This window comes from Cydia pomonella, chromosome 2 (assembly GCF_033807575.1).
Source record: "Cydia pomonella isolate Wapato2018A chromosome 2, ilCydPomo1, whole genome shotgun sequence".
Classification (NCBI taxonomy): Eukaryota; Metazoa; Arthropoda; class Insecta; order Lepidoptera; family Tortricidae; genus Cydia; species Cydia pomonella.
Window position 1 is genome coordinate 1,271,538 of NC_084704.1, and position 23,871 is coordinate 1,295,408.

At 36.6% G+C, this 23,871-nt stretch overlaps 1 protein-coding gene across 2 annotated transcripts in view; it reads right to left on the minus strand.

Moving 5' to 3' along the window:
* The window catches only part of LOC133530964 (inverted formin-2), a 173,440-nt gene that overhangs the window by 52,282 nt on the left and 97,287 nt on the right, over positions 1-23,871 (minus strand). For both annotated transcript variants that reach the window (XM_061869038.1, XM_061869031.1), the window contains one exon: positions 7,212-7,239. The gene's annotated coding sequence lies outside the window, so the exon portion shown is untranslated. The remainder of the gene's footprint in view (positions 1-7,211; positions 7,240-23,871) is intronic.

Sequence of the window (23,871 nt, forward strand, 5' to 3'; positions counted from 1 at the left end):
AATAAAGATACCTAAAACAGACCCTGGCCTCTTGGCAGGGTGCCCATCACGCAGGCAGCATTCCCGCGCTGTATCGCGACGGCAAGCCTTTGCGCGAGAAAACTGCAATTTTTTTATTGTTTTTGTTGTCTTTCATATGAAATGTAATTTTGTATTTATTTTTTAAATCCTTTTTCCATTATTTGATTTTTAATGGAAAATTAATTGTAATCTTTAATATATTATAAAAAAACTTTCTCAAAATAATAACAAGACTCTACAAGTTATTCAAAATAATTCCCAATATTTCAAAGATGTTCTGTAACTTCATTTTCATACATATTAATAAAATAAATATTAAAAATTGTTTATTAGCTAGCATGAATGACATTATTTCAAACTACATTATAAACGACAGTTTGTCATAATTTTTAATGGCAAACGATGAATATCATCTATGTGATTTATATTGTTAACATTGAATACTACTAAATCTTAATTAGATGCATCTAGATCCGTTTGTTTTTATGCCCACTTACTCTTGATTTGTGGCCAAGATAAACTTAAAAGTTAATATTTTAAAATGTAACGGAACCATTTAAGTCATTATGCAAAATAAACCAGTTAGATTTATTATTTATTGTCGTTTTAGCACCTCCGCGGATCAAATTACTGGCCCGTTGTGGCTAATGTCATACTAACAACATGTCACGGGGGGGAATAAAAAAATCCTACGTTAAAAAAATGTTAGCGATATTTAGTTTAGTTATTGGGATCGTCGACAGAAACGCCTTCTAGTGTTGACAGTTACCTAATGTATTTTTTTAAATTATAAGAAAAAAATAATGTGCCTAATAATAATAATGTCGCGTTTTGTGGGGGGGGGGGGGGGGGAATCTTGCGGCGTCACCCTCTGAGGGAAATAAAATTGAATACCTTTTTTTTTAATTTCTTGAATAAAAAAAATTACAAAAGCCTTAATCTGCCAAACTGCAGTACAGTTTGTTGACAGAAAAAACTAAATCTACCCTCCATCAACTAGTAGGTATAATAAATATTAAAAGTATAGCCTGCCTAATTAATAATACATATTAATTAGGCAGGCGTCCGGTTTTTTATTCATAGTATTTAGTCCATCGCTTTCACCCAATAGCCCAGTTCATTTTAGATTCCATCAACTCTCAAATAGTCCTTACAGGCAACAAATACTCATCGAGACAATTCTAACAACCCCACGATTAGTTTGCACTGTTTTATCACTGAGTTCCCACGGCCGCCTCCTGTCTCCGTCAGATCAGCTCCATATCATCATAATAATGCACCGTCATCCGATTTATTTATATTATTACGATTAATAGACCGCCTGTTGTCTGCCTCTAAATTTAATCAATTGTTTATTTTTCTTGTATATTTTTACTGAGGTGTGCCAATAAAGAGTATTCTATCTATCTATCTATTAGTATAAGTATGCAAAATTTGAGCTCAATCGGAAATCGGGAAGTGGGTCAAAGTTAGTTCCCAAGATTTGACCCTCACAAACATACTAACAGGGCAAGTTAAATAAAAGCTTGTAAAAACGGATCCTGGGACCAGGCATCTTCACGTAGATAGTAGGTGGCCAATTGGCCATCCCATCGCAATACGTATATTCAAAGTATCTTCGAACCAGCTTCCGGCCGACACAGACCTTGAAACCGGTACATTATGCAAGCACACGGCTGACAGCTAGCCTACATATCACGGATAAAGAGCAGTCGGTACGAGAAATAAATGCGGTGTTACTGCATTTGAAACTGTTCAACAAGTCTCTATGAATTTATAATTGTATCTTGAAAAAGATAAGGTATACCAGCAGTTTAAAAAAAGATTTTACAGTACATATGGGGCTACTTTATAGCACTAGTGCGAGAAGTAGCATATTACGTTACTGTGTCGAACATTTGAAGGGCCATATGTACTGTAAAACGTTGTACGATACATGTGCGAATAGGTAATTCGCAACTCGTGTCGATTTAAAACACTCCCTTCGGTCGTGTTTTAATTTATCGCCACTCGTTTCGAATTTCCTATTTTTCGCACTTGTATCGTAATGTACTATTTTAATCAGGCATAATTACTTATGTAAGTATACAATAAGTATCTCCACTGGATCCATTTAGTCCAATACAAAAGTATGTAAGTAATTTCTGTTCCTGAAAGCTAACCTCCTGTCTGTGTGTGTTAAATGATAAATAAGGGTAAGGATCCTGACCGAATTTTTGGTCATTCATACCTAGTTATGTTTGCATTTTTTTAGAACGATTTTTTTTCTACTCTATCCGGCACGAGAGGTCTAAAGTTTAAATCCACGATTTTTACCGAGATTTAATTGTATATATATATAGGCGGTAGTGTTAAATACATTTCGATCACTATGTTTTATCCACAAATGCGGATATACAAACAATACAATACCGTCACACACAATACATGAAAAGTTAAAATTCAGCTAGTAATCAACTTTTATCTTCACTAAAACTGGAACGAAAACACGAGTGACGTCATTCAAAATCATATTTCTGTTCCTCAAGGGTGGTTGGTATATGCAAATTCCATAAATATATAAGTTTCGTAACATTATGCAGCGGACCTGTAATATTTTCGTAAGCCTACGACATTTATTTTCATCGGTCTTCATTAGCATCCGTAAATGTGTCGTGGATGACACATGCCTCACTAGCCACACTTGGGCAGGCTGTAGATGGCCACAACGGCGCATTGTCTATGCCCTGATTATGGATCAGGGCTGGCAATCCCCTTTTATTTCATTTGTTTAGGTTACAGGATTAGAAAATGTCAAAAAAAGTTCAAACTTCAAAAAACTATCTACTTTTATATTAGGTATACGTGAGAGGGTATATAGTACCCTGATATACACTGAATTTTTAGCATGAGAATTATTTTTATACATAAAATACAATTGTTAAAAAATGTCTGTCCTCGGGCCGTCCCACACTAGCGTCTTTTGAGCGTCGGCGTCTAGTCAGCGCTATGGAAAATTGCGTCGCTAGTCGCAGCCCAGTTGAGCCAATGTTGCGTCGAGCAGCAGCCATAGAGTTGACTAGACTAGACGCCTACGCTCAGGATACACTAGTGTGTGGTGGTCCTAAGAAACAATACATAAGTATAATCACTTAATTTTCCTATCCTCGCTCAGCGCAGCTCTAGTCGGCAATTTTCTATTAGTTCTTAACGACACATCCCTCGGAACGCATCCTCGCATATCTCCGGCAAAGTTATGTAAAAACTCGGAAAAAAGAGAAGCAACTGTATCGAGTGAAAGAAAATGTTGATGTCGTATTCTCAAATAGTCAAAGGGTTGTCTCATATCAAAAATAACTTGAATAAACTCCAATACCAAGAGTGTTTTAAAACCGATAAATACGAACAGTCAACCCTAGCCTCGAACCGGAAGCCGCTACTTCAAGTGCGGCGGATGCGCGTATTGTACCACACGCCTATAGGTTGATGACATTAGGCCTGCGTAAGCGTTGGACTCAAAGCAGCAGGATTATTAAGGAGGGTGCCGCTAGGCACACTTGTGGGTCCTGATTTATTTGTCTTATATTAAACCCTATGCATTGTACAACACTCCTATAGGTTGATACCATTAGCCCTGCCTACGCGCCGGACCCAAAACTGAAGGATTATTAAGGAAGGTGACGATATTAATCACTACGTATTGTACCACACGCCTAATTAGGTTTGCGTATGCGTTGGTCTCAAAACAGTAAGATTATTAAGGAGGGTACCGCGACTAAATTATTAAAACTTATAATCGATGTAGATATTTATAAATTATATACGTTTTTGATTAACTTATCCCGCATGTTCGATACCAGTTTTCATCACATAATCGCAATTCCTTAAGAGCATGTTAATGTTCTTCCATTTCTCTAATTAAGCAATTAACGCCACTGATTTCCCGACAGCACGCACAAGGAGCCATTAGGTACGTAAATTTACTACGTTCGAGTACCTACTAATTGATTGGGAATGCTTCCAAACAAATTGAATTATTTATTGATAATAAAACATTGTCACTTATTGGATTTATTTCTTTATTAAATTGATTGTGATAAGATTTATGCGACTGGTTGTTTGATCGTTCGATGTACAGTCAGCATCAATAGTAGCGAATGAAACAAGGCGCCAAAAGTATCTTATATTGCGGATAACTTTTCCAAATCTAGATAAATCTCTAAAATTCACATTCAAAAGTATATCTTTTACCGTCTTAAATGTTCTACATATAGAACCACCACATTTTGTTAAGCTATTACAGAATACTTAAGAAACATTGTTTGATCCACTACTTTCGATGCTGACTGTACATATGTCAGTATCACATATCAGTAATGTTTGCTTTTGTCGCAAGGTTTAATATAAGATCTCAAACGCTCAGGCGACGTATTCATTCATATTCACAGAGTACCTACATATATATTCAGAGAAAAAATATTTTTCAATTTGCGCATCGATTTATCCTGTAAATGATCTCGAGCAGACTGGACTGTCTGCAAATGAATCGGTGTTGTGCAGTCTCAAGTGAAAGCGATCAGTGCAGACACCAATTTAGTTTTATTTGATTTATGAAGAAACATCTCTATCTAATCTGAAAGAATCTGGTGTAAGAAACTTAAAAGGACAATTGAAACTTATATTGTGACGTTAAAATTATATCTGAATGATGTCAGTCGCTCGCAATGTTAGTTTGACTTGGTCTCCGGTGAGATATTTAAACTTACATCAAGTGACAAATAATACCAATATGAAATAGACTAACGGCCCGATTCGAACTTTTTTACGTCAAATAGATCTAATAGGTAATATTTGACGTATTTTAAAGTTCGAATCAGGTCGTAATTATAATGTCTTAGGTATATAATTCACCTGTCTTGAATGGTATCCCTACTTGCAAAAATGTGTCTATCTGTCGCTATGTTACCTCTTCAAGCTCTTCACGCTTGAGCTGCTCGAACGATTTAGATGAAACTTGTTATGGCCATATTTTGAACGCCAGGGAAGCACATAAGATAGGTATTATCAATCATCATTATCGTTCCACGCAGACAAACTTGCGGCAGAAGCTAGTTGGTATTAAAAGAACACATCATGTAATCTAAATAAATAAAAATTGACTGTCTTGGCTTGTCTTGGTATAGCCTACCTATGGCTCATAATATATATGGTGGAAATATTCGCTGTATTGGGTACGGTCTTGGTAGCTCAGATAGCAGAGCACTGTATTAGTGATCCAATGCTCGTGGGTTCGAGCCCACGCAAGACATTGAATTTTTCCACTTATAATTTAGTTCTAAACTTAATAGCATAAATCTGCTTGATACAAAATCAATCATGTAATATGTCGACTTTTAAAAGGACATTTCAACATCAATGGTCAGGTACACACGGAATCCTAAAGACAAATACCACAATACAGCATCCATCTTGTCCACGTCAAGGAAGCGAACAAGCCACATTATTCGACATATAAGGCACAAACATGTCCGTATAATACCCGCTGTAAACTTAAGTAATGTTACCACCATTTATGTCAGAGTCAGACTAGTACATAACGACTATATTTATTTCCGTAAATGCGTTACCGGTCGTGATAGAAAGCTATGTTTTAAAGCTAGTTTTTTTAATTGTTCTATCGTTTTTAGAAAGAGAATTGTGATTTAAATAATGACTAAGAATTATACATTTTATATTTCAATTATAAAGTTCAATATGATTTTTTTGAATATATACTAACGGTCTGTTTCACAATGACCAAGTACTGGATAGCTAATTAGCAAATAAATTAACTGCCAGACAATACTACCTTAAGTTATGAAGCTGCTATTTTTCTACCAGTTAAGCTTATTTGAAGATTGTGAAACGCCAACGATGACTATATTCGTCAGATAAGTGGCAAGTAGCTTATTCAGGACTTTACTTGGACATTGTGAAACACAACAAACACAAAATTGAAACACACACAAAATTAGTTGCTACAACCACACAAGTGTGAAAGAGACGCGAGACCATAATCCTCTTTGGCGCTTAACAAAACAAATACATCAAGTAGCATAAGAAAAACAATAAATACAATAATATAAGTAGACCCATTGTTCTGTAGCGATAAAACTATAGAATCAACAGTGAACAGTGAACAATTTCTTATACGCTGCACAGACAATCAAGCGTGCTTGGCAAACGAAGATTTACCATCTAACTTGAAGCGGTTGTCAAGCCCAACTGTATCCTTACCATGAGTTTGATACAGAATTATTCCCTAGCGACTGCATAAATTAACTCACAATGCATCTCCCTCGTAATGACATTGGTGTAAGCGATATACACTGTGTTTGAGTCGACGCAGTCGCGAACGTAAACAACCGCTCGACAAAAAATTTGATTGGTGTCAAATGTCAAAACATTACTCATAGACTATTCGAAAACCAAGTGATATACAATATTGACGCTTGATTTGTTTGAAACTGTATCAATCGCACTTCAAGCATGCTTATCGATCACGTACGTCTCCAACGTCGGCAGGATAAAGATAAATATAATATGATAGTTTTTCAAATAGGCGTACTACAAAGTATTAGGTAAAGAGGCATTCCACAAAAAGGCCTACTTTGTCACGTCCCCGCATGACGCGTATGACAGCTATCTTAATATCCTTTAGAAATCTGTATTATATACCGTTGAATTTAAGGTTAGAAAACGTTATCATGTTAAATATAGGCTTCTTAGCTTTATCAGAAGTGTCAAAATTAGCGTCACGTACATGTACCCGACACTACTCTGAAATGCCCCTAGATATAGTTTGGCCAGTTAAGCCAGGGGCTGTCTCATTTCAAACATAAATAGAGAGAATCATACTATCTTTTTCTTACGTTAATACTAGCACCCAAAAAAGGGATGACGGCCGGATTCGAACTTTAGGTTACATCAAACATTTGCTAAAGATACGATATGGATTAGATATGTCAGTGTCAAAAGTGACGTATCTTTCGGACCGTTAGTATAGATTTTTTTCTTCTTATTAACTGACAAATTGGGTTTGCCAGATTATACATGTGCTCGTCAAGCTTGCTCGACCGTCTGCGCGCCACTTAACCGATTATAATACATTTTTGGTGCAACCGGCATTGTTATGTTGGAATGCAGTGAGCCTGTTATGTAAGAATACTTACGATTATCTGTGGAATGTCATTAGGAGATCTGAAACAAAAAAGGACTAATTAGCGTGTGTAAATGCAGGGTTTAGGAGACACCATTCGGAGACAACACAAACGCGATGAAGGAATGTGAATTATATGTATATTAAGAAAAAAAAAGATCTCTTATACTGCCTTCCTTAGCCAAATGGCGGTATCTCAAACACGAATGACATGGAAAATTTAATTTCCATATAACTTAGTCACTGAATTGGATGGCGCGATGACCCAAAATGAGTCTTGGACACGCACAAGGGGGCCTACTCGCAAACAGCGGGGATCTTTCGAATTGATACCAATCAGTTTACTGTTAGTAAATTATTCGGCATAGTATATTTTATTTGTAATTAAATAACTAATCACTATTGTAAGTAGTTATTATTATTATTATGAGCCCATAGTGTCCCACTGCTGGCAAAGGCCTCCCTCTTATTCTCCCACGTGTCCCTATCCTTGGAAGTCTCCCACCAGTCTCTGTCGAAGGCGTCAAGTTCGTCCCGCCATCTCCGACGAGGTCTACCGTGACGCCTTACAACCTGTGGGACCCAACAGGTGGCTGTTTTGGCCCACAGGTCATCCGGCATACGGCAGACGTGCCCTGCCCAGTCCCATTTGAGCTTAGCGGCAGTTTCAGCTACATCAGTTGTTCCAGTTTTAGAGCGTAGTAATTTTTAATGCGATCGGGTAACTTCACGCTCAGAATACTACGATCCATAAGGAGCGTGCATGAACTGTAGGAGGCAGCACAGGAGCCGTCAGATTTTTGGCGCGAGGCGTAAATGTGATGTTTTTTGTTCCGATGTAGCCCACAAGATGGCAGAACCTATTATGCACAAGAAAACACGTGACGAGTACATGTGCATGTTTATGGTTCCGATTCAGGCCACAAGATGGCAGACCCTCCAACGCGCACGGTCCCTATAGCTGATATTAATAATAAATAACATAATTACCACTTAACCAAAGCCTACACACAAGAACAGAAAATATAATTCCTGGAAACGTCTAAAAATAGCCTATCCGCATCCCTTATAAGGCGCAACCGGCGGCGGCGTGTCAAAGCGACCGGCGCCTGCGCACCGCCACCCTTAATAACTAACAATTTACTTTATAAAACGACCTATGTCACTTGTACTTCCTTTGAAATCACACCTTAAAATCATGTCCGTAAAGATTATTTTGCAAGCGCGATATGTAAGTTAAGATCTTTTGAAATTGGAACGCAAATCTGTGTGATTGCACCGATATGTGTATAATACGGCTTATAAGCGTGGACCTGGTCGTTTGATAGTCGACTTTAATTGTTTGCTGATAAGGTTTAATTTAGCGTGAATAGTGTAAAGAGACTAAGCCTTTTTTAAAGTAATTTAGGTAAATGTGCGATTAAGGAGATAGGTGCGATAGGCTTGTGCGGTACTATGAGATAGGCGGTAGCTAATTGATTGTTTGTGTTGATTTTGTGATGTTTGTTTTGCAGAGAATTAAAATAAATGCCCTTACCAGGATTTGAACCCGGGACCATCGGCTTCATAGGCAGGGTCACCCACTAGGCCAGAGTGGTCGTCATTGGTCGAGATGATTGAATATATGTATTTTCTAAAAACACATAATAATGTACTAAATATCACCGTTTTAAGCTCCCTTCGCATTGAGGCGGAGATGAGAGGAGACGTGCGGGAATCAACCAATCGCATTGGTTTTTTCTCCGCTTTGGTGGATTATAACTATTGGTTGATTCCCGCATATCTCCTCTCCGCCTTTGTGGAAAGGCAGCCTAAATGTCGTAAGGTCAGGTCAAAAGAAGATTCGATTTAAATGATTTTAAGATTATTTTTTGTACTTGGCTACTTTAGGTAGTCATTTTGTCAGTATAGGTATTTGTAATACGTAGTTAGTTCGTGAAATAGCTATAGTTAAGTTTTGTTTATTTATCTCATCATTTATCATCATTTCATTTAGCTTTGTGTTCTTTCCTGTTTATGTTCCTTTTTGTACAATAAACTGTTTTACTACCACTACTACAAACTATTTATATAATCTTCAAACAGTTAAAATATATACACCTTTCAGTATTACTTCCTTCCTTCCTTCCTTTAGTATTATTCCGTGATTATTGCGCACTCGATGGTCTCATCGGAAGATCAGCGCTGGAAGTCGCCAGCAACATGCTGAGATGAGGCCATTTCGTGACACTTTACTCTGTCTATTACTGTTTGTGTGTTTATGAATAAAACAAATTCTATTCTATTCTATTTTACTTATCATATAATGATCGTTTTTTGGATTTGTAATAAGAATTAGTATTGGAATAGCTATAGCTAGCTTATTTGAACGACAAACAACGCTTTACTCCATAGTTAAACAATAGTAATCTATTTCACAAGAGAGCAAAGTTGTTGTTCATTTCCTCGTGCTAATTAATACCTGAGCAAGCGAAAGATTACAAAATTGAACCATCACTCCTTGTCGCTCGAAACTTGAAGCATAGCTAGCTTAAATTGACTCTACAATAAAATACAAATCAAATACTCTTTACTGTACATATATAGGGAGCTACTTTACCGCACTAGTGCGATAATTAGCACATTACGTAACTTTGTCGAAAATTTGAACACATACACATATAGGAAATTCGCAACTGGTGTCGATTTCAAATAGCTCACTTTAATTTTTTTTTAAACACTTTTGAAAAATAAGTCACGGAAAATATTTTTACAGTACATACCGCACTAGTTCGAAAATTAGCATATTAAGTTACTGTGTCGAACATTTAAAGGGCCATATGTACTGTAAAACGCTGTACGATACATCTGCGAATAGGTGATTCGCAACTCGTATCGATTTAAAACACTCCCTTCGGTCGTGTTTTAATTTATCGCCACTTGTTTCGAATTTCCTATTTTTCGCACTTGTATCGTAATGTACTATTAAAAAAACGGTTTTCAATAAAAAGACAATGTCAAGATTGTTTACCTTTTCTCTAATGTAAAAAAAAACAAACTATATAAAGAATAAACAGCAACACCAATAGACGTAAACAACAGGCGGACTTAGACTACCTAGCTCTCTAAAAGTCTCTACCTAGCTACGACTTACCTAGTTTTATGCAATTCATTTCAAATTAAATTTACGAGACCGAATAACCAAATTCAATACCAGCTGTTAAGCCTTAATTAATGCACAAAAACTTAAAGCGAAATTAAATTAAGATTAGCCACCAAAACATATGTTAATACACATTGTTCAGTGTCGCGATACCAATATGGTATTCGCGAAAACCAACTTTATATTCACTGCGAAAGACAGTGGATATAATCTTGAAATAATTACAAGAGAAAAATTCTATGTAAACATTTTATGACATATAAATTTGAGTCTTACCAAGTTCGTCGTAAAATTGACATTCCTTTGTTGTGGCTAAGACTGATGTTTTGTGGATAGTCAGGTGAGCATTGACCTTCGCGCATGCGTTTGGGGGCCGATAGCAAATATCGTCAAGGACTTCCGTATTAAGTATGTAGGTTAAATAATCATTTAAATGTACGTAAAGTCAATAAGTAGCGCGAATTGTGGTAGTAAAACGTTTTATTCGTATGAAAGAGTACTGAGCGTTCCTTTTGTTTTTGTTTTTGTTTTCAGTTGACATTCTTTATTTTATTTTCTAATTGACATTATTTGAATATCATATTTAACTTATTCATTGATAGGTACTCTGTAGTATCATGGTACAATTTCAGTTTTTTTTTTTAATTGCTATTAATTATTTTTGACATTTTGATATGGCAAATATTATATGATAGATTTATATACCATTGTATATAACTACCTTTATAGCATATATTATATTGTATTGTAATAATATTAAATTTCACATTGTATCCGACGATCACTATACGATAAGTAATTGCTTATGTATCCTTTTACATTAACTTTGAACATTGTATTGAGAGATAAATAAACTAAACTAAACTAAGTTTATTTACGTTCGCGACAGTACTGCGACTACGAATGTCACTCATTATGTCAAGGGAATTAACAGTTCCAGCGGCCAGGACAAGCTGCAGCAATAATGCCGCAGCTGCAGTTGCCATTTGAGTGTTACCTGAAGACGAAAGTGAAAGACCCGCGCGAAATCACTTTTTCATACAAACGTAGGACTACGTTTGTATGAAGAAGTGGCCATCCCCTTTCCTCTTAATGCACGCTAACTCACCGTGAGGCTGATATATTCGTAATAACCTTTATTTTTAAACCCTCGACGCAAAAGAGGAGTGTTATATGTTTGACGACAATGTCTGCCTGTAGCAACGTAACGCTCCAACGGATAGACCGATATCGATGCGGTTTTTTTAAAGTGAAAGCGAGTTTCCTTGCGGTAGTTCTTGGCTATGTTTAGAAATCGATCCAGCAGTTTGAAGAGTATCAGCTCTTTTCCAAAAGGTGTAAGGCAGCGTTGGGGGTTTTGTTAATTAATTTAATTTAAAAGTTAACTCTGATAGCTACTTTCCTTGTAAAATCCTATGACGGGCGCTTTTAAGTATAATTTAAGACTTCAAGGGGCCTAAAGCTTCTAAAGACATGATTTATAGGAAGATTACAAATAAATCCACGGTATGGTCCCTAAGGCTGTTAACCAAACAGTATGTTAAACAAAAAAAGTTCACTGCTCTAAACAAAATGGTCGTAGGTCGTAGGCCTTCTGGTTCTACCGGCTCGAAACGACCTTAATCAGATCGTCAGTCTTGCGGTCAACCCACGCCTAATGTGTGGTCGCCATTCAAGAACCTTTAACGCTTAGTGCAAACGAAATACTTTGATAGTGTCTTGCGATACCTCCCAAGATTCCTATTGTAATTCAATACATAAATAAATATTATAGGACATTATTACACAAATCGACTAAGTCCCACAGTAAGCTCAATAAGGCTTGTGTTGAGGGTACGTAGACAACGATTTATATAAAATATATATATTTATAAAATACTTAAATACATAGAAAACACCCCTGACTCAGGAACAAATATCCGTGCTCGTCCCACAAATAAATGCCCTTACCAGGATTTGAACCCGGGACCATCGGCTTCATATTCAGGGCATATATATACGTAGAAAATCTGCATTATGCGATGGACGCGGCGTTTAACGCGTGCGATCACAGAATGTAAGGAAAATTACAGTGCTTACCGCTGCGTTTAGCGCGTAAAACAATGTACGGTAATTAGATTATCTGATTTAAAATGGGTGCGCGGTAAACGATTTGCGTTTGGCTCTGCATTTATCGCACAAAACAACTTTAGGCCTGAAATCTATGACCAAGAAAATAGAAGTTTTGTATTATAGCATCACAGACAGATACAGGCCTATTGTGGTCGCCATCAGGGATCGGAACCGGTTTTTTGCAAAAACTTCGATATATTTTATATTTCGGTTTATTTTATACTCCAAATGTAGGACTCAGTTGTGTTTTCAGATAACGACTTCGTATTATTAGATTGCCTAATTAGAAATGAAGTAATTAACGAAGAACGAAAAAATACCGTTTTCGTTCCCATACAAAAAATTCCGGTTTCCGATCCCTGGTCGCCATTCAAGAACCTTTACACTTGTTAGTCAGTCATGTTCGTGTTGCAAATCCAAACTATAATATAACACACAGAGATAGGTACAGCCCTAGTATAGTTTTAGGACACTGAGGGCCAAATAACTCGAGTTAACCGCTTATACAGGATTAAACTGTATTAACGGTTAACTCCGAGTTAGTTAGCCCTGGAACGCGCATGTAGCCCTTATAATCCCTACAATGGCACAATGTGGATTGGAAACTTTAGTTAGTATTACATGCGATCAACTGACCTTGACATACCCACTTGATTTGACCATATTGAAGTACCTCATTAAAAATGTTCTCGAAAACCTATAAAACGACTTCCCAGTAACAATAAATAGATACATACGCGTCTACAGTTTTAACATACATCATTCCAATCATCACCTAATTAGAGTCAAAAGTTGTTCAGTCAGTAATTGTCATTATTTTCGACTTTTACCGACGTCAAATGTAAATTAAGATATGGACGAACGATGATCCCTAGTTCATTATATATGGAGTTGCTTTATTTATTTAGTATACATTTTATTTTGACACTTGGAGAGACTTTACACCTCCAAATCTTATTAGTATTAGTACTCTGACATTGGGGACCTTTTACATCTCCAGATTTAATGTATTTTAACCATAGAGACTATACATCTCTATTGTATTGTAGTAATCATTTATTTATGATTATTATAATGTAATGTTTACCCAGGTATTGGCTGTTGTATTTATAAATATTGTTATGTATTTTTCATGTCACTATATGATATTACCTTAATGTTGTACTGACTTGTAAAAGAGCCCTTGAGGCCTACTTGCAGAATAAATTTTTGAATTTTGAATTTTTTGAATTTTGCTGTCACGTAAAATGTATGTAGTCCTTTTGGGAAGTTAAGTACATTAAAGTACTTAGCGCCACTTGCACCATTCTACTAACCGGGGTTAACCGGTTAAACCTTGAGTTATTGGTTACCAGTAAAATTTTACACTGGGTTAACACTTTAACCGGTTAACCCCGGGTTAGTAGAATGATGCAAGTGGCGCTTAGGGTCACTTGCGCGATCCAGGGTTAGCAACTAACTCGGGGTCGGAGTTACCAGTACAATTTAACCCCGGGTTAACGGTTACTTTGAGTTAATGGCTAACCCAGGATTGGTGCAAGTAGCACTTAGAAATATAACATTTAATTAAGCCCAATCAAAAGACACTTGAAGGAACTGCCATATAGGGACCATAATTTTACGCGAGAGGTAATAATACCTACATCAATGAAAGACAAAGTACATATGCTAACATATCTTTAACACAGTATCAAGTATTAGCATGCTGGCAGTAGGTCAGCAGTTTCTCTAGTAGGCGGCTGCATCAATGTCATTCGTGTCGTCTGTGTGTTTAGCTGCTGTATATTTATGTTGCTTATACATATACATGTGGTATGTGGTACGTGTGGGCACTTTACTACACTACGTATAAACGCGTGATTGACATTAATGACAGATAACAACTTACATAATATGGATATATACAGAGGATTACTTTATTTATTTAGTCGTATGGCACAAGTAAATAACAACAGACACGGCCGAAGCAACTACTTTTTGCACAGGTGGGGATGGAAGGACTCAGCTTTGTGTGAATGTGGTGAAGAGACCCAAACCATGGAACACATTATCCAGTGCTGTCCTCTGCATTCATACTCTGGACCACCGGAAGACCTACTATATCTCACAACCCATGCAGCTGCATGGCTGAACACACTGAATGATGACATTTGACCTTATTACCTATGTTGTAATTTTTAAATTCTAATTGATTGCCTATATGTTATCTACTTGTGCCATACGACTAAATAAATAGAGGATTACTATAACTAGCTTAAATCTAAAATAGGACCTTGAGGCATTGTAGCAAGGATGTTGACGGCATTTCCTCGTTGTATTGCAATACTGATACGTTGTGCGAGGAAGCCGTCAGCTCTTTGGTCACCAATTAAGTCAACCAAACCCTTCGCGATTTCTGCAAAAACCTTGTGCGCGCTGGGACTACGTATATATTTTGCATAAAAAATAAATAAAATTAAGAAATATTATAGTACATTATTACACAAATTGACTAAAGTCCCATAGTAAGCTCAATATCTTGTGTTGTGCTTAAAAAAGATATATATAATATATAAACACTTAAATACATAGAAAACACCCATGACTCAGGAACAAAAATCCATGCTCACCACACGAATAAATGCCCTTACCAGGATTTGAACCCGGGACCATCGGCTTCATAGGCAGGGTCACTACCCACTAGACCAAAGCTAGGGCAAAGTTAGTAGTTGGTATGGGTCACTTTTCTTCAAAATGCGTGATAATATTATCATTACGTTCGTAATATAAGTATACAAAATAGGCTTGGAGTTATCAATATTTATTGTAGGTACTGTGGACTGAGTTTTAAACTAGAAATGACCTAAAACAAGCTAATAGTGTATGGCAGAAAGTAGTATTAATTTAATGTCGCCATTTTCCGAAAAAAACTCTCATCATAACTAAGACACCATCAACTCGTACAATTTTCTTTCATCAGTATCATCGGACTTCCCCATATATAAAGGTGAATATATCACCTTAATTTATCAAATTAAAATTATAATTAATCTGTGGTATCGATCATTTCCCTTAAACTATTAAAAGTGTTACACGTAGAACATGGAATTAATATTCATAGTTTTAAAACTTTAACTTGACATTAACACGCAATGTAAATCAAAACAATAATCACACCTGACCACTTCACTTAATACATCTAATTCTAACCATGCTTAATCCACTTCAATGACCACATTAATACATAATTACATCACATAAACAACATCGCACAACATATGTAAATACAATTTAATTAAGGAAATAGGTACCGAAGGCAAACCGCATTTTTTATGAATGGATTATTATCATACTATGTCGTTATCAAACGATAAGAAGGGCAAAGACCCCTCCCGTGATGCAACCGGGATTTGATAAGACTTATGTAAGATTAGAATAATATAGGGCAGATGGTGTGAGTCACTCTAAGATATGGAGATATGTTGAGAAATTTGTGTTTTTATGAAGATCTTCCTCCTGCCCTTATCCCACGTTATGTGGGGTCGGCACAACATGTTCTTCCCTTCCATTCTCCTCTATCTTTCGTCACCTCAGCACTCACTCCTTTCTTTCTCATATCCTCTTTCACACAATCCATCCATCGTTTTTTGGGTCTACCATCCGCTCTCCGTCCATCAACATTCATTCCTAACATTCTTTTTCCTATATGGCATTCATCCCTCCTCATTAAATGCCCATACCACGCTAACCTACCACTCCTTATCTTCTCCGCTACCGGTGCTACTTTCAAACTTCCCCTTATATACTCATTCTTAATCCGATCCTTTCTCGTCACTCCACACATCCATCTCAACATTCTCATTTCCGCTGCGTGCACTCTTCTTTCAGCCGTCAATTTCGTCGCCATATGAAGATGTAAAATAAAAACTATACGGGATTACTTATTTATTCTGTATGCATTTTTTGCATACAGACTATTCTCATTTTGATTGTTATTAATCATAGATAGCATAGACTGGTCTGTTTAAGATAACACGAGCTATAATATTAAGTAACTTTATTTTTGAGTATAAATACAATGAGATACCCCATTCGGTTTTCGTATGTCTCTTTTATCTTAATGAATGTTTTAATTATCCAAAATTTTGACTCTTGGAGACAATGGAGACCCTATACATCTCCAAGGATAATTCGATAAACTATATATATATAATCTTTTAGTTCTTATACTTAGAGACATTAGCACCTCTAAATAATTTTAGATTTTTTTTGTATCTGTTTGGGATTTTTTTATTACAAAATAAATAATAATAATAATTCAGCCTATATACGTCCCACGACTGGGTACAGGCCTCCTCTCGTGCGCGAGAGGGCTCGGGCTATAGTCCCCACGCTAGCCCAATGCGGATTGGGGACTTCACATACACCTTTGAATTCCTTTATTTTATTTTATTACAAACTAAAATAATATTAGTTTGTTTTTGTAATTCGATATTAAGAGACTTTATACATCTGTAAGTAATAATAAAACTTAAGTTTGCATTGATATTTTCAGTTCATTGTATTTTATAATTGTTGTTGTACTTTTTTTTGCTTGTATGTAAATTAGTTATTAGTGCCCTTGTGGCATATATGCTGCATAAATGTAGAAGTTACAATTGAAGCTAAACATTAACAAACTCAAGTTTAAAAGAACTGCAGAACCCGTTCATCCCTTAGTACTCAGTTAGTAGCTTCTTCAGCCACGAAGGCGGAGTATATAGCAACGCCTTGGGATCGCGAACATTCTAGCACGACCTACCTGTTTGGTCCTGGTGCCCGTTCTAGAGATATACAAGTTTAGTTCCCAACTTATTGATATCATGAATCATGAATGACGATTAAAATTTGACAAAAAAGACGTCTTGATTTCTGAAGCTTTCGTTTTCCCTAGCCAATCAAGCTACATTAAGCAGGGTGTAAAATAGTACAGTGGTGATTGTTCTAAGTGCACCAAAGTCAATGTTAGCTCCACACCTGTTACTTAGCACTTCATACGTTAACATTAAACATGATAACACAGACTCCATATCTTTTAAAATTGAGCCTTATTCAGCCTAGGTAAAGTTTATATTTGTTTGAAATCTATATCGTCGATAAGACTTTTCTTATCATTAGCAGCAATGTGCAGTAAAAGAACACCATTGTCTTTCATAATTAAGTACCTTATGTTTAATTTCCAAGCTCGTAAGTTAGTTAGACAGTTCATAGTAAAAGAAGTCTTGGTGCGTAGAAAATTTGGTTCAAAATTAATGTTTACAATGTAATATTTGCCTGGTAAGTTACATAGCGGTAAGTTTTCTTTTTATATATGTTTAATGGAATCATAACGAAGGTACAGGAAGCATAATAAGCAGGTAACTTCATATAGCATCACCTCCAAATTTATATGGATCTTATAATAATTAGCTTATGCCCTCGACTTTGTCGGTTGTATGCACCGACTCGCTCGACTTTGTGCCGATGTTTTAAGAGAGGTATGTGCACTGTGAATGTCATCTCGCTTTGTGTGGTAGGGCACAGCACAGCGAATATCATTCCAGATCTAGAGCAGAGCCCAACTGGGGAAACCTCCACCTTACAGGGGTTGTTGCAGGCGTACATAGGCCACGGATGTAGTATATTAAAAAAAGTTTGTCCGCGTAAAAGTCGTTCCATAACCACGGTGCATTAAGTTAAGAGCCCCACCTCCACCATACAATATAAGTCACTCTCTCATTTGAAAACAACTTTCTGAAATAACATGAAATTTGACACGAACATTCAAGTACCTGCCTAACATATATATGTCCAATTGTCTATGTGAGGAGCTGTGGATATGTGGGCCCGAAGATGAGCCAATCGCATTTTCGCCTGTAATATTCATCGCTATCTTTGCCTATTATTTCGCCTCAGGTTTGTCACTCTTTAGCACCACCCAGGGGACACGTGCAGGGTCGTGGTAGGTAACTCCTGCGGACGCGAGTAACATTCGTCGTCGTAAATTACTAACGAATAATTTTAATTTAAATAATTGCCTATTTTTATATTTATGCCATACGATTAAATAAATAATCTGTCTATGTCTGATAATACCCCTTTTTCTTAAGATTCGAATTTTTCTTACCTCAAATGTAGTGGTAATTAACTTTTCACCTCAGCAGCTCGAACCAGCCTACTTTCGTCACTCCAGGGAGTGAGACAAAGTAGCTTTTTAATTTAGTGAAGGCCACGAATACAGGAATAAAAACTTTACTTGATGTTGAGTTTTTTCAACCTAATATGTTCTCACTACTGAGGTGAAAAGTTGTATATCTATCTACTTTTGAAGTTATAAAATTTCTAATCTGAAAAAAACGGCGTGTAGTTTTCTTTGTTTGAAATTGCAATAGTACATATAAAGCTAGTATTGCTAAATAGTTCCCGAGATATTTAGCGATGTGACAGTCAGACAGACGGACAGAGTTGCGCCATAAGGATTCCTTTTTACCTTTATGGTACGGAATCCTTAAACGCTGGCATTCGTTTTCTCGCTGTTTAATAATCATGGGCCATAAGTTTTTACCATAAAATTACCATTCAAAAAACACACACATATGACACCACTTAACACATATTACGTAAAGTGTCAGTCTATGTGTTAACAGCTCCCCACACCTACCGGTCTAGAAATAATAAAACAATACTATTTGCACACAATCGCACGGCAGCCCAAACCGAGAACAAACTGACATACACGCAACATCACGTAGGGTTGACAGAAAGCGGCAACTACTTCGTTCCTACTTTCCGTGATATTCAGATGTTTTAAGCGCTACTTGCACCATCGCACTAACCCGGGATTAACTGGTTAAACCGTTAACTCAGTGCCAAATTGTACAGGTAACCATGGTAACACCAGGTTTAACCGGTTAACCCCGGGTTAGTGGGATGGTGCAAGTGGTCCTAATAAACCAAATGTCTAAAGCAGAGACGCTTTCCAGATCGATTTTTGTACACTGACCCGCCTATTGCTATCTCTATTGAACGTGCATAATATTGCTGTCCCGCCCATGATGCCCGTTGTCAATGTTACTGTGCGAGTTTGACAGCAATATAATTATGCGCGTGCAATAGAGATAGCAACAGACGGGTCAATGTATGAAAATCCATCTGGAAAGCGTCTCTTCTTTATTGAACGAGAGTTTTCAGAAAATAGTGTACCTAATTAGAGTGAATAGTTAACAAAAGTTAATCGCTGTCAGTTTTATGACAATTAAGCATGAAATCTTTATGGGAACCAACTTTTTGCCTTTTTTTACAGTGTAATATTGCTTACAGTTCATGAAATGAACACCGAAACCAAGTAATCATTAAAATTTAATGCTTAATTATTGTCACAAAACTGACAGTGATTAACTTTTGTTAACAACTCACGCTAATTGGGCACACTATTCGCTAAAAACTTCCGTACTCCAGAAACTTCCAAATTTTATAATAATTCTGGCGTGTGCACTGCGAGTTAAAACGCCCCATACAAAACGCCCGCGGCTTGTGACGTCACAGGGCGCACGTCTGCACCATGATGTATGGAAAGAATCAAGATAAAAGTTTTTCGTTATAACTGACCCCCCCCCCCCCCCTGCGAACAAGTTATATGCAGGGGGTCAGTTATCTCTGCAGCTTCCTACATAGTACATAGTTTATGGTAATTTTTTTTTTCTCGTTATAACATACTTAAGAAATCTAATAATAATGTTTAGTATTATTTTGGTTTTGATGTCAGGTGTACTAATTCAAATTGGAGTCACAATCGTTCTAATGATTCCAATTTATCATAAAATAAAACATTTTATCATTCATAAGTATTTTTCTGTGCCAACCCTAAAAGCGGCATGTCACTGCGCATGCTAATCATCAAATTGCGCGCGCGATTCTTATTCGGGCGCAATTTGACGGCGATCAATTAAGATCTACGTCAGAAAACACATAGACATTTTATATCTAATATTTTATGATTATTTTACTGACCCTGATAGTAATTGGTAATTAATTTTTCATTAGTCTGTTATTGCGCATATGTATTGGACAAATACATGATTTAGCAGATTTATTTATTGCCAAAAACGTCATTAATTTAAAGTTCATTGTCCATACTGTTAAGTGTTAACAAACGTTCTCGTAGCTTCGTCGGTAGTGACTCTTCCTACGAAGCAGGAGGTTTCGGGTTCGAATTCTGGTAAGAGTGATTAGTGGTAGTGTTGGATATTTTCTATTTGTCTAGTATCATACACGGCCCGATTTGAAGAATGATTAAGACACGTTTAAGATCTTGGAAAGACCGATAACTAAACGACATGTCAAAATTGACGTTTATTTCGATTCCGCTGTGATCCCAATAAGATCTGTCTACGATATTTCTAACGTCAAAGTGACATTGGTTGCACGAATCGAGCTGCTTCTGTCATTTATATGACATACAACCGACGACCGGTTTGGCCTAGTGGGTAGTGACCCTGCCTACGAAGCTGATGGTCCCGGGTTCAAATCCTGGTAAGGGCATTTATTCGTGTGATGAGCATGGATATTTTTTCGTGAGTCATGGGTGTTTTCTATGTATTTAAGTATTTATAAATATTTATATATTATATACTTATATCGTTGTCTAAGTACCCTCAACACAAGCCTTATTGAGCTTACTGTGGGACTTAGTCAATTTGTGTAATAATGTCCTATAATATTTATTTATTTATTTATTTATATTTATTTATTTATACAAACGATATCTAAATAAGAACTTATCTAAACCAGAACTTATCGTTATCGTATCTCATTATTCGAATCGAGCCGACAGTCCTCATTGAGCTCACTGTAAGACTTGGTCGATCTGTGAATAATATTGTCGTATAATATTTGTATTTATCTTTTTTCACAGGCGTAAGTTTCACAAACGGTCAGCAAACAGGATTGCTGACGTTAACCAATTTGCATTCTAATCATAGCCCATGGATACCCTCGTGAACCCACAGGTTAATTGCGCAACTGCGGTCCGTTTCACATAACATTACGGTACCAATGTCACAAATTTCGCAACTGACCGGACACATCCCATAATCCACCATCATCCAGTAGCTGTCCAACCAGATCCACTTCTATCCTAACCAATACAGCTTGGCCTTCATAATCCTTAACAACCACTTGTTATTAGCGACCACACTTTACTGGATAGTCTGCTAGTCCGTGCTCCTGATCTGATAAATATTATACCCTTGACGATGACGTGTTTGCTGGATATGTCGCGCTTCCTATTTTTTCAGCGATTTTTTTACCAAAAAGGTATAAAAGGAACCCTTATGGTGCGACTCTGTCCGTCTGTCTGTCTGTCACATCGCTAATTATCTCGAGAACCACTTAAGTTATCGATTTGAAATTTGGAATAGTTATGAATAACGCTAAAACGCCAGACACATTAAAAGTAATATTTTTTATTTTATTTTTAATTACTATGGAAAATGCCCAATATGAAGAGGGGGCAAAATTTCAAAGTCTAGTGACTAGGTCAAGTGGGATATCATTTGAAAGAACTCAAATTGTACATTCCAAAAAAATTTTAATTTTATTTTTCATACAGAAAAAAAAATATTTATGAAGGAAAATGTGAAAAAATACCGTTCTCCCCCCCCCCCCCCCCCCCCCCCTCCTTCCTTATCTCCGAAGTTTACCGACGAAAAATGATAGAGAATTATCCTCGAAAAACCAACATACGTGCATTACATCGGGCAAATTAGTTTCACAATTTGCCGATAGATGGCCGTGTACACAATTATACTTAGTATAGGTACTTCTGTTCAAAAGTCTTTTGACTTTATAGTTACAAGAGGTCATTCAAAGTTTGTACGGAACCCTCGGTGCGCGAGTAAAACGAACTCGCACTTAACCGGTTTTTATTTAGCATACATTCACGTCAAAAAGTGCACTTTAATCACTATCCAATACCCAATAATACTTACAATCATGAAAGATAATTGCAAAAGTGTCACCATCGTCGGTTCGTTCAAAGTGACATTACGGTGCCAATGTCACTCATTTCACAACTGACCGGACACATATCCTATAATCCACCAGGCATCATCCAGTAGCTGTTCAACCAGATCCACTTCACTTAAATCTAATCTAACCAGCATAAGTTGGACTTTAAAATTCTTAACAATTATTCCTAATTAAAGACCACAACACTGGCTTTAAAGTCATGCTCCTGATCTGACAGATCTGACCTTGAGGACATCGTGACCCGCCTCTAAAGGCCTGCCCTTGACATGGGTTACATCACTTTCGGCCTATCACGCGACGGTCGTCGACTTTCTTTGGGTTGTGTCAGATTTTAGCATGTCTTTGTATTTGTACTGGTATTTTATCTGTTGAGTTGAAGTGTTCTATTTATCGATGATCATTGTTTTGATATCGATTGCAGTTTTTAGTTGTCTATTGGTTAAGGTTTGGCATTTGAAGATGAATAAATAAAAGAATCAGGAGAAATTTTCCAACGATATCTTCCTCTCTCATCAAGAACTCTAAGGTCCTATTTAACATTCTTTAAAATAATCTAAAATTTATATTTAAAATTATAATGTTTAGGCCACATCAGTAAATAGACCTAAAGCGGTAATTTTATTAAAAAAAATTGATTCGTCTTATAATATTTGTAAGCTCAAATGGTTTTTGGTCAATTAAGGGCCTCAATAATACATTCTATACGTAAACTTCACATAGGTGTAAGGCACCAAAATGTACAGTCAGCTGAAGAGATTGTTGACCCCGCTGCAAAGAATTTTGTTTGCAGATCAACTATCTCTGCAGCTGATAGTCTGATACATACATAGGTGGTAAATAAATATTCGTATACCCTCAATCAGTAGATACGAAAAGCGTTTCCACCCAGCTGACATCGAACAGCACAGGTAAAGTAAAAAGGCCTCACCTAATTATCATACGAGACGTTGTTTCGCAACTCGTGCGCAAGAAGACAAAGAGACAAGTTTCCATGTGTTTCTAATTTACAGTAAGTTTGTTGACTATACTTTACAAAGTGTGGATTCCCGTGGAAAAGTAAAAGGTGAGATGATTCCTAGTAACTTTGTACTAACTAGTAAAGTAAAAACAGGTACGTGTCTAAAGAAAAGATATCTACAGGGAAACTAACCATTTTACAAAAAAAAATGTTTATTTTTGGCACATCTGTGCTAGGCTTCAATAAGTAGGTATCATCAGGTGATATTGGAGGGCTAATTAATTCATATGATTATGGTACATTTAAATAAATGGTTCATGTCTCCCACGTAGGCAAAGGACCATGGACAACTTTTTATGGAGCCCGGTCCAAAAACCAACAGAGATTAAAGTTAGGTCATTAGATAGGTATTTCTATGTACTTCATTTCGTTTTA